This window comes from Gorilla gorilla, chromosome 23 (genome assembly GCF_029281585.2).
Source record: "Gorilla gorilla gorilla isolate KB3781 chromosome 23, NHGRI_mGorGor1-v2.1_pri, whole genome shotgun sequence".
Classification (NCBI taxonomy): domain Eukaryota; kingdom Metazoa; phylum Chordata; class Mammalia; order Primates; family Hominidae; genus Gorilla; species Gorilla gorilla.
Genome location: NC_086018.1, coordinates 14,940,459 through 14,952,768, shown reverse-complemented (window position 1 = coordinate 14,952,768; position 12,310 = coordinate 14,940,459). Strand labels below are relative to the sequence as shown.

General features: G+C 34.0%; 1 protein-coding gene across 1 annotated transcript in view; it reads left to right on the top strand.

Annotated features, from left to right (window-relative positions):
- Nucleotides 1-3,997: 3,997 nt before the first annotated feature.
- XKR3 (XK related 3) overlaps nt 3,998-12,310 on the top strand; it is a 38,302-nt gene continuing 29,989 nt past the window's right edge. The window contains exon 1 of the mRNA XM_031005514.2: nt 3,998-4,064. The gene's annotated coding sequence lies outside the window, so the exon portion shown is untranslated. The remainder of the gene's footprint in view (nt 4,065-12,310) is intronic.

Sequence of the window (12,310 nt, the reverse complement as noted above, 5' to 3'; positions counted from 1 at the left end):
TGAATGGCTACTAGACAGCAGCAAAAGATGGGCCATGGGTGTGAAGAAAAGAGGGAGTTAATGGGAGAATCAGAAAAATATCACCTTAAATGTAGGACAATCGAAGTCAAACTGTGGCTGAGCGTTTTGGGGAGCTAAGATGTGTGACTGTGTAGGGAGGAAGAATGCCTTGGTGTTTTCAGGGGAAGATGGCTCAGCTAGTGTAGTCACCTGACTCCAAACTGCAAGCCTACTTTAGTCATAAAAAGGCAAGAAAATAAGCAATTTTACCTGCAAAGCAAAGGACGTAGTATTGAAAACGAGACCAGAAATGGTGCTGTTAAAGAGGTGAACAAAAGCATTTACTTTTTGAACAAGTTTCAAAACTGTGAGGGTGGCAAATAGGAAAGGTAGGTAGGAGCAGCCCTCGACCATCTCAAATCAGCTACTTCAGCCTACCTTGACCTCTGCCTGTCTCAGCTGGGGATCTTAACATAAATCTCTGGATATCAGGGGTGGCTTTTCCCGAGTCTTGAGCCTAGAAACTCCCTCTCTTGATTCTGATTTTCAGAGAAGGGAAGCAGCTGCTTAGCATTTGGGTGGGACAGTGGTTGTCACTAATATATTACAAATTTCAGCATGTTTTTAAACATCAGAAGGAGAAAGTGCTTCGTATTTAAGTGAAATCTCAAAGGGGCAGAAATCTACCATATTCTTTGTTATTCAGATGCAGTGAGGCACTGGCTATGTGAGTACAAGAAACAAGTTCACTTAATCACAAACACATGCCTAAATTCCATTGTTCAGTGACTTTCACTTTCTACCTTGAATTTTAGACTCTGGAAGACCCATTTCTAAACTCTGTGGCCCTTTTCATATGTGCATATTTTCATAAGTGTTTTCCAGAAATAAATTATAGAGGTCCTTCTGTGAGTCGAAAGGAGAAGGAAGTGGTTGGGGCAGCCAGAAAGATGCAATCTGCATTAATATCATATTCGATGTGTGGATTGCTGGGGAGAGAGTGGGATATATTTCTTATAATGTTGGATATATTTTTCCCCTATCCTGAGGCCCAGAAACTCTGATGTCTCTGCAGTTGTCTTTCCATGCTTTCCTTTATACCCCTTGCCTACTTCTGTAATTTCTCTCTCTACTCTCCCTCCTCCTTCCCACTCTTTTTCTTTCCATTTGTGCTCTCTCCCTCCATTCCTTCTTTTTCCCTTTTCTTTCTTTTTGTGGGTATCTGGTAGCTGCAACTTATTTTCTTTCTGCTTTTCTTACTCACTTACTCTATTTACTAGGTATTTAACAATTGTCTTTAAAAGTAACATCCTTTCTTTCTTAAAATTTTATCCCTAATGGACATTATTTGGGGAAAAAACATTTTTATGGTGCCTCTAGATAAGTAATTATATCATCTGCACATGATTCCCGTATTTTCTTACATGCCCGTTCCTCGTAGGTGGAAATGGGTACTTCATTGTACTCTTTTCTCTTTATTTACAAGAGTGTTTTTTCTGTGTCATCCCTTTAAATAACACATTGTCTCTCTTTTTGTGACATTGAATTAATTACATCAGATGCGATTTTTCTCATCTATTCATTTGAAGACTGTTTCATATTGCTTCTAGGGCCTATTTGCAAGCAACAAATTATTTTGTTGTTGTTGTTTTGTTTTGTTTTTTAATTTTTGGACTATTTGTCTCATCACTCCAACAAGCAAGAATTAGTTCTCATCATTAAGATCCCTTCAAGATTTCATTCACTTGTTTCAGCAGCCTTGAATTATCATCACCTGGACCTGTTGTTACATCAAGAATCTCTAATTTCTAATGTTCTACTTTGGACACTCTGTTACCTGTGAGTTTGTTTACATTTAAAAAAAAACCTTTTAGTACTTGAGTACCCTAAAGTTTCATATTTTGAATTGGTGTCAGATTTATTATTATTGATCTCTCCATTGCTGGAGAAAACTAAGCAATAGGTAAACTCTATTCTTTTGGTAATTTGTATTTTCTGAATGTTTCACAGTAAATGTTTACTAGTCTTGTGATGCTGCAAATTGGCAATCAGATATATTTTAAAGTGACAAGGTTGCCCTGTTCATCACCAGTTATGTACATCACACAGATCAAAAGTAAGGTGTTTAAGTTTATTTTAAATGTTTTTCCCAAAAATTCTGCTTCCACCACTTTTCCAAGCTCTACCAGATGGATACTCAAGAATTGACCAAGGCAATCTCTTCTCTCATATTTCACTGTCAACTACTCTTAATCAGTGAGTCCTGTCAATTCTGTGTTTCTAAGAAATGATGATGGTGGTCATGATTATAATGATATCAATAGGAACACCTTTCCAAACTTCACTGTGTACCACAAACTCTTCTTCCTGCTGCCGATGTATTATTTTCTCTACACTACTATCTCCCCAGGAAGATTCTAATGATGTTATTATTGTACAGATGCGGAAACTGTAGCTTATTAGGTTTTAATTTTGCAATTCAAGGAAATGACAGGATTCTGGCAGTGTGGTAGCTCATGCTTGTAATCCCAACACTGGAAGGCTGAGGCAGGTGGATCACTTTAGCTCATGAGTTTGAGACCAGGAAGATGGTCAAACCCCATATCCTCAAAAAACACAAAGATTAGTGTACATGGTGGCACGCACCTGTGGTCCCAGCTACTTGGGAGGCTAAGGCAGGAGGATCATTTGAGTCCTGGAGGTTGAGGCTTCAGTGAGTCTAGGTCATGCCACTACACTCCAACCTGGGTGACAAGGGCAGATCATGTCTTAAAAAATAAACAAATAAATACCCACCACAACCAAAAGCAAAGAAAGCAAGCATAATAAGCTAGTTAATATGCTTGTTAGAAATGTGGACATTTATTTTATAGTTAAAAGAAAAAAATAGAAGTGACAGTATTGTAACTCAGAAAGTCTGGTTCCAGAGTTTGTACTGCTAACCAGAACAACTTGAGCATCAGTTGATATTTTCCATTTTTTTGCTCTACTTTGTCTGATATTAATATAGCCATTCCAGCGGTCTTATCACTAGGGTTAGTAGTGCACAGCTTTATTCCATCTCTTCTGTAGTAATTGTGTCTTTATGTCAAATATGTGTTTCCAGGAGACAACATATAACTGGATTTTACTATTTTTATTTCTCTTATAGGCTTTACCTTTTAGTTGTGGTATATAAGCCATTTACAGTTAATGTGCTCATTGATGTAGCTTTCTGTTTTCTCCATGTGTTATTTGTTCCATTTTCTCTTATCTGTCTTCTTTTCTATTATTTATTTATTTTTTAATTTCCTATTATGGCCTTTGTTGGTTTCTTAGCTGTTACTGTTACTTTAGTTCTTGCTTTGAGGTTTGTAGTGTACATCTCAAATTTACCACAACCTACCTTGAAGAGGTATTACACTTCTCTATGGACAATGTTAAAACACTAAAATAACATGTACCATTCTCCCCTCTCAGCCTCTGTGCTACATGCACTTTTAAAATTATATAACCACAATATTTTATTATTTCAACAGTCAATTGCATTTTTCAAAGAGTTGATTAAAGAAAAAAGTCTAAAATTAACATACGAAATTGCCATTTTCAGTTTTTGTCATTTTATAAGATCTGTTATATCTTTGTGGCACCTATCACAGCCATTTGATAAATTAATTTGTAGATACAGTAAGAATGTCATGTATTTATTAAAGTTTTTAATAGTGATTTTAAAGTTTCTTATTAGGTGGCAAAAAATAATAAAAATAAATGCCCAGAACGAGTATGTTATAAAACTAAACTGTAACTGCATGTAACAGCTATAGCACAGTTTGTTTGAACTGAAATTCACATAAAATAATCATATTGAAGTCCAAAAAATTTAAAGATGTAGTGTAAATTCAATTTATATGAAATTGAAGCACGAGGTTTCCTAGATACCTGCTGCCTACAGAGTTAGAATCTAATTCTTCTGATTATTCTTGTAACAAAATCTTTTGAAATTCTAAATTCTGATGCAGAACGTATCAGTGAAACTCCTTCCCACTGTCTCTTGTATTAGCATCAAGGAAGCGAGAAAAAATAAGGTAAAAAAAATTTCTGCTGTGTTTATTTTTTTACCTTCCAAATCTTGCTGAGTATTACTGTTCAACAAATGAAAAAAAATTCTCATCAGTTGTACCTGTTTATTGCCAATATACCTGGAAAGCAAATTCACTTTGTGTACAAAGTTGCAGCTGTTTCCAGGTACTTGAAACACAGTAACCAATAAAAATACTCCTTATAATTAGGCTCCTGATTTTTGAGATGCTTTGTTTATCTTCTATAGTACTCTTAAGATAATCTGTTAGAATTATTTTAAGTATTCTTTCTATTGATATTTTTCTTAAGTTTGGCTGTACTGTCATAATAGAGCTTTCTAGAAGGAAAGCAAGTAAAGTTGCTTAACAGCTTTGATATATACATTTTTTCAGTTAAGGTCAATGCTATCATAGAAAATTACATTTTATTTTTAAATTGTGGGTTGAAAGTCTGATTTGTGACTCTTAAACATGAAGATATTGCTTAATATTATTAGTCTTAAACTTGAGCATCAGATAACATCAGAGTTGAAGACTTAACTCTAACATCTTTGTATAATATTTCCATTTACTTGAAATCTATGTCAGTCATATATCTTATTTGTCTTAGTCATAATTGTTTTATGGATGATAATAGTTTGTGTTTTAGTTTTCAAACGGGAAAAAGGGTATTCTATCACAAAAGAGGGGTATTCATGAAGGAGTTATAACTTACAAGAGATTGTGAAACAGTCATCCTATTTCTAGCATCTGTTAGGTTTGCTTTCTCATCTATAACTGTGCATGACATTTCAGGGGTAACATCAAATCTTTTTTAAAAAATGAGTATATTATTTACCTGTCATCACAATTCTTTCCTGATTACTCTGTCATTTCTTAGATATTATGCAACTGTTTTTTTGTTAAGTAAGCATAGTAAGTGACTGAATGAAAGAATGGTCTCTGTATTATATACTGGAGAGGGATGTCAACAAGATGGCATACTAGGAAGTGTCAGGCCTTCAAGCCTTCACAGAGTCAGTGAATTAATAACAATATTTGGACCACAATACCTTTGTGAGAGCTCCAGAGACCAGTTGAGAAGCTGCAGCACCCAGGTCCATGTTAAATATGAAGGAATCCAGCAAAAGGAGTATGAACATTCATGTCATTTTACTTGTCAGTAGATCTGTTTCCATCTCCCTGTGTTGCATAGTGTGGCAGAAACAGGAGGAACACTTCCCTGCCAAGACTCCTCACTCAGTTTAACTCCCTGGGATTCTTCCAATTATACATGCTAATAGTCTATTTCATTTTTATTGCTGAGTAGCAACCCATGGTATAAATGTACCACAGCTTGTTTGAACATTCACAATTGAAGAACACAAGGGATGTTCTTAGTTGAGTTGCCTTATACCTTCATGTACGGTTTTTTTGCGTAAGTTTTATTTTCTCTAGGATAGCTGCACTGAGTTGCAAGGTTGTCTGACAGCTGCATGGCAAACAGTTTTGGACTGACCCTACCATTTTACATGCCACCAAACAACGCATGAGTGGCTTGTTATTTCTACATCTTCACCAGCATTTGGTGTTGTCATTACTTGTTAAAATTGTAGTGGTTTTAATAGATGCAGTGATGTAGCTAGTAATGTTCAGTGACTTTTTGTGCATTTATTTCCCATGTTTATATCCTTCTTAATGAAATGTCTTTGTACCCTTTGTTCATTAGCTAATTAATTTTTACCTAGGTATAGTAATTGGGTACACATTTCATATATGCTTTCTTCCATCTGCACATTGGCTTTCTAGTCTCTTCATAAGTTATTTCACAGAGCAGAAGTTTTAAGTTTTGATTTGATCTAATTTATCAGATTTTTTCATGGCTTGTATTTTTGGTATCAAATCCAATAACTCTTTGCCACACCTAAGAGGGTTGAATTTTCTTTATTATTTTTTAAAGTTTCCTAAAAAGTGTTAGAATTTCAGATTGCATTGAAGTTCATGAACCATTTTGCATTAATTTCTGTAGGGTGAGTTTTATGTTAAGGCTATTTTTCCTTAACCTATGGATGTCCACCTGCCCTAGCACAATTTGTTAAAAGGCTATTTTTCCTCCACTGATTTGTGTTTGCCAGCTTTGTGAGATATTGCATCATATTCAAATCAGTGTGACTCTATTTCTGGGCTTTCTCTTCTACATTTTTTATGAATCTATCCGTAGGCAAATACCACACTGTCATGATTACTTTGGCTGTGTAATAAGTCTTTAAAACATTGTTGACAGATTCCTCCCATTATATACTTCTTTTTCAAAATTGTCTTAGCTATCCAAGGATGTAAGTTTGCTTTATCTCAAAAAATCCTTTTCGAGATTTTGATAGGAATTGCATCAAATATATAGATCAAGCTGGGGAAGATTAACACAACATATTGAGTCTTCCAATCCATTAACACAATGTATCCTTCTTTATTACTACTTTGATTTCTTTCACCAGTGTTTTATATGTTTCAGCATACAGAGCCAGCCCATACCTGTTTTTTTTTAATGTATATCAGAGCATATCACATTTTTTGGAGCAGTTGTGGATGATTCTGTTGCAAATTTGAGGTCCTCCTGACCTGTAGCATAGGGAAATAGCAGATTGCTGACTAGTTTAGATTCATTTCAACTGTTCAGAGGATAGGGGGTTGGGTGGTGGTAGATGCTTAACTCCCCAGCGGAGCCCACTGACAGAATAGGGTAGGGTAGTGGAAAGAGCAGTCAAGAAGCACAGTGCAATCATCTCTACTTAGATCTGGCTCTTTAACCACTATTGTTGTTGGGTGGACCTGGGTGCTCAGCTTGCTATTGGACTCTGCTGACACTGGTTAGGGAATTGGAATTGGAATGCTGTCCTCTGTTTTAGCTGGTTGGGAAATAGAAGATTAGCTGCCTCCTCTGACTTTAGAGGGAATCAGAGCATCACTGACCTGGGAGAAGCTTGTCTCTGTACATGGCTGCAGAGAAACTGAAGTAGTAGTTTTTTTTCTGTGGTGTTCGTCTGGAGTAGTTTGGTTATTCCCCATAGAATGGTTTTGTGTAGTTGTTTGTAGTTAGGTTATCCTCTCCTGGTCCTTGGGCTCGGAGAGAACAGGATTTTCTTGAAGCTCTTTTTGTCTGTGCCTATTGGAGATTCAGAATTGGAAACTTCTATAGTCCATTATGTGGGATACATGGAAGGCAATAAGAAAACCTAGTATCTTTACCATAGTATCACTCTTCAAGTCCTGAAATCCCTAGACAAGACCTTTCAGAGTCTGTCTTTGTTTCTTGTCATTATGTCCGTGGTGTTTTAGTTGTTCAGAGGAAACACTGGGGTGTTGCATTGTACCTGGAAGTCCTAGGAAGTCAAAGTTTGAGGAAGGCTTTAAAGTACAAAGCAAACCAAATCTCATAGAGCAAAACATGGGGAGGTATGATTGCAGAGAATGAAATGATATGATTTACCTATAATAAAGTGATTTTATAGAATAAACTTTTCACCAAAATTAATCTCGAAGAAGTTTTATAATATATGTGAAAAAGCCAATGATTTATAGCATATAAATAATATAGGTCAATGAAGAACAGATGAAATACCTGCCATACACTTTGGAAAAAAATAAAGTTGGCAGTGCTTCCAGAAAATATTACCAAAAATATGTTCTTTTTCAACTGCAGAAGGGATATAGTAATAATGGCTTTTCATAGGTTTTATTTGTTAAGTAACAAATAATTTAATTGAAATCAAGCACTTGTTTCTAGTTCTCTGGGGCAATGTGAGCAGTTGCAAAACCAAATATTATGAAAACCAAAGATTAAAAGTGTAATATAATATTCTTTTTTAAAAAATAAAAATGGCTGTCAAGAAAGAAAACATCTGTGAGATTTGAACTCCAATATCACTAATTTGGGATAAACTGGATAGTTCATTGAAATAGTCAGCTGAGGAGTAAATGTGGATATATTTCCAGGGAAGAGACCATTTCTGAGTCCAGTGGGGTTGGGCTTCCTGCCTAAATAATTTGTTAAAGAAAGTGTTGTTTAGACATTTAGCTGGAATATTTGAGCCAATATAGAAAGCCATTGACCACAGATACTAGGATCTAACACAGAATGAGGTTTTTATTCAAAGCCATGAGGGGAAAGTTCATATCTCAACCTCCATCCTATGTGATATTCAAGACTGAGGTCAGATTTTTTATATTACGTACAAGATATAACTACCTCAAAAGCAGAAACTGATTGATTGGTGGACGTTCGATGCCCTAAGAAACAGCCAAAAAAGACACACTAAGGGGAACACTCAAGGATAAAAATTTGAATTTAAAGATTCTTCATAATAAGTAGGTTTTGGTGTTCTCTGAGATGAATAAATGGAATCTAAAGGCAAAACAGGTGAGTAGGAGTACAAAAATAAATTTTTTAAATAGAGAATTATACCTCGTTGAAAAATGAACCATATAGTAAAAAGTCAAACAAATTTTTGTTTCTTTGTTTCTTGTATAGTAGATTCAGCACAAATATAGCAAGAATAAGTAATTTTCTAAGTGGATCTGAAAGTAAGTTTGCCAGTTGTGGGGGAAAATACATAAATGTAAATGTCACATTTCATTTTGAAATTTGATAGTTTGCTGACAAACAACATATAATTTGTTTTTGGTATGAGTCTCTTCCTTGCAATATTGAGAATATAATTATACTAAAATGCTATTTATTGTTTATTTAAAATGAAAATGCAACTGGGAATTCCATGTTATATCTGATAACCATACATGAAAGATAAGTTAATAAAAATTGAGCTCAGAGTAGACAACTTTCATATTAAATTACAAGATACACCAGAAGGAAAACATGTATAGAAGGGCCAAAGGGCAGAATATGAAAATAAATTCTACACTGGATATTATTCCACATAAGTTGTCATTTAATAAAAATACGTTTTTCAACTCACAAAGATTAAGCAAATATTAAAGACTTAGTGAAAGCCAAAGGAAAAGAAGTATAAAACCTATTATTTTTATTTTTTAGCAGGGACAGAAACAAATATCAAAATTAAAATGGTACGTAGGAATTTGTGTGGGTTTTTTTTGTGGGGGCTAGAAATACATTTTACATTTTTAGGAAAAAAATGTCAACTAACTGGGTCCTTTTGATTAGCTACAGAAAGTGTAGAAATATGGTAGTTAATGTCAAAACCAGGAAAAATGAATATTTTTTCAAAAAAAGAATAACTACAGAAAGTGTAAAAATATGGTAATTAATGTCAAAAGCAGGAAAAAATAAATTTCTGCAAGAAAAATAATACAATTAGAAAAAAAGGTTCAGGGTAAGGAGAGGGATTGAACAACAGGCTGAAAAAGAGGCGGCAAAGGCAGAGAGAAAATCTTGGGTAAATAAAAAGATATCTAATCAGATATTATGTAGATAAGAGAGTAATCATATTAGATGCAAATGCTTCCAAATTATGTGTTAAAATATTAAATACTCTAACACTGGCTTGAGAAAATATGCTTTTACTTGGGAATAATCACACTGAAATATTAAAACAAAGGTGTAGAGAAAATTAACAAATATTTATTTAAAAAGATAGGCCACTACAATTGTATAAGACAGAAGAGAATTTTAGAAAAAATGCAAGCAATAAGGAGGGACAATAATAGATAACAGAAGAGGTGACAGGCAAAATGTGAAATATCAAAATGTGAAAAAATTTTAAAGATATATAACAGTCACAAATTTAAATGCCTCAGTAGCATTGTCACAATATATGCCAGAATTAAATTTGATGGATATTTATTTATATTGACAAATCACAATTGTAGTGAGAGGTGATTAATATATCAATCATCTAGACTGATGAGTATACAGACATTTAGTTGTTAATAGGAATACTTTGCAATTAACAATTAACAATCCTTTTATATGTATATAAATGTTGCTACCTTCACTCTTAAAAAGTAAATATGTGTCTTAACCACTATATACCTTCTACTTACCAAGAAAGCATTCTTTTTTAATGATGATTTACTTGGTTCAAAAATGTGATCTCAACAAGTTTTAGATAGATAATTTCATATAGATCTGATTTTATGGTTAAATGTAACCAATATAAAATTAACAGACTTTCCAGCTCATTCTAAGAGGCAAGTAGTACTCTGATAACAAAACTAGAGAAAGATTGTAGAAGAAAAGAATGTTACAGACAAATATATTTCATGAATACAGACAAAAATTCCCAAGGAAATACTAGCAAATCAAATCCAGCAATATATGAGAAGAGGTACATTTCATAACCAAGTAGGATTTATCTCAGGAATGCAAGGTTAGCTTAATATTCAAGAATCAGCTATGCAATGCTGATACAATTAAGGAACCCAAACCATATGACAATCTCAACAGACGTGGTAAAATATTTTATAAAATCCAACACCTTTCTACGATAAAAGCACTCAACTAGGTGGGAATAGAAAGAAAATACCTCAGCCTGAAAAAAGGCATCTACACAAACCCCAAATCTAACATGAAACTTAATGCAAAAACCTGAATGCATTTTCCTCATGATCCAGAATAAGGCTAGGATGTCCACTGCTGCCACTTCTCTTTGACATTTTACTGGGAGTTTGATTTTGATGAGGGACAATTGGGCAAGAAAATTAAAAAAAAAAAAGCCATCTAAATTGGAAGGGAAAAAAGTGAATCTATCTCTGTTTGCAGATGACATGATCCTGTATACAAAAAAATCTGATAAATCAGAACTAATAATTAAGTCCAGCAGAATTGCAGATAACAAGATCAGTATACAAAAGTCAATTATATACCTACACAGTAACAAAGAGCAATCCAAAAATAAAATGAGATTAAGAAAAACATTTCACAAAGATAACAAGAGAATAAAATACTCAGGAATGAATTTAACAAATATGCAAACATTATAATCTAATAACTAAAATATTGTTGAAAGACATTAAAGAAAATTGAAATCAATGGAAAGATATCGAATATTCATGGATTGGAAGATAACATTAAGTGACAACACCGCAAAATTGACCTACAGTTTCAATTAAGTCTCTACCAAATCCCAGGTGGCTTCTTTATAAAAATAGCTATGGCAATTCTACTATTCTTATGGACTTTCATAGGATGCAGAATAGCCAAAACAATACACTTTCCATTCAAAATTTACCACAAAGCTGCAGTAAAGATAGTGTGGTACTGACACAATACACCAATGAAATAGAATTGAGAGTTCAGAAAGAAGCCTTCCCACCTGTGTGCAATTGATTTCCAACAAAGGTACCAAGATAAGTAAATGGGGAAACATAGTCAAAATCTCAAGAAATGGAGCTGAGACAACTAGATATTCATGTGAAGTTGGAACCCTGTCTTTTACCACAGTTATCTCAAAATGTATCAAAAACCTAAATTCAGGAGCTGAACACAATAAAATAAAACTCTAGAAAAAAGGTAGACGTTAATCTTTGTGACCTTAGATTAGGCAAATGTTTCTTCACTATGTAACCAAAAACACAAATAATAAACATCAATTAAATTGAACTTCATTGAAATTAAACTTCTGTGCTTCAAAGAGATTATGAAGTAAAATGACACTATGGGAGAAAAATATTGTCACATCATATCTAGAGCTAAGCATAGGAAATGATATTTAGCTATCAGAAAAATGAAAATCAAACCACAATGAGATACAATGAATCTCAAACCACAATGAAATATATTGAATAGAATGGAGTGTAATCAGAAAGAAATAACAGATGTTGGTGAATACATGGAAAAATTGGGAACCTCATCCAATTGCTAGCGGGAACATAAAGTGAGGTTGCTTCTTTAGAAAACAGTCTGGTAGTTTCTCAAAAGATTGGACATACATTCACCATATGTTCCTAAAATTAAGATATAATTGTGAACATTTGTATATGAATGTTACTAGTAGCATTATTCACAATATAAATGTTTCCATCAACTCCAGATGTGGAGGTGGGCCTAGGTTGATGTTACCCTTGCAGTGGGTTTGCATCATACATTCACTCACCATATATCTGATATAATTGGTGCAAATCCACATATTCTATAATAAAACCACCAAGATAAAGAATTTGGACAAATTACTTAAACTTTCTTGCCTCAGTATGCTCGGCTTAAAAATCGGACAGAATAGCAAGCCAGTTATAGAAATCTCGAGTTTAGGAAACCCCAGCCTTTTAAAGGGAGGTAACAGCAAACCTGCTTAACTTCT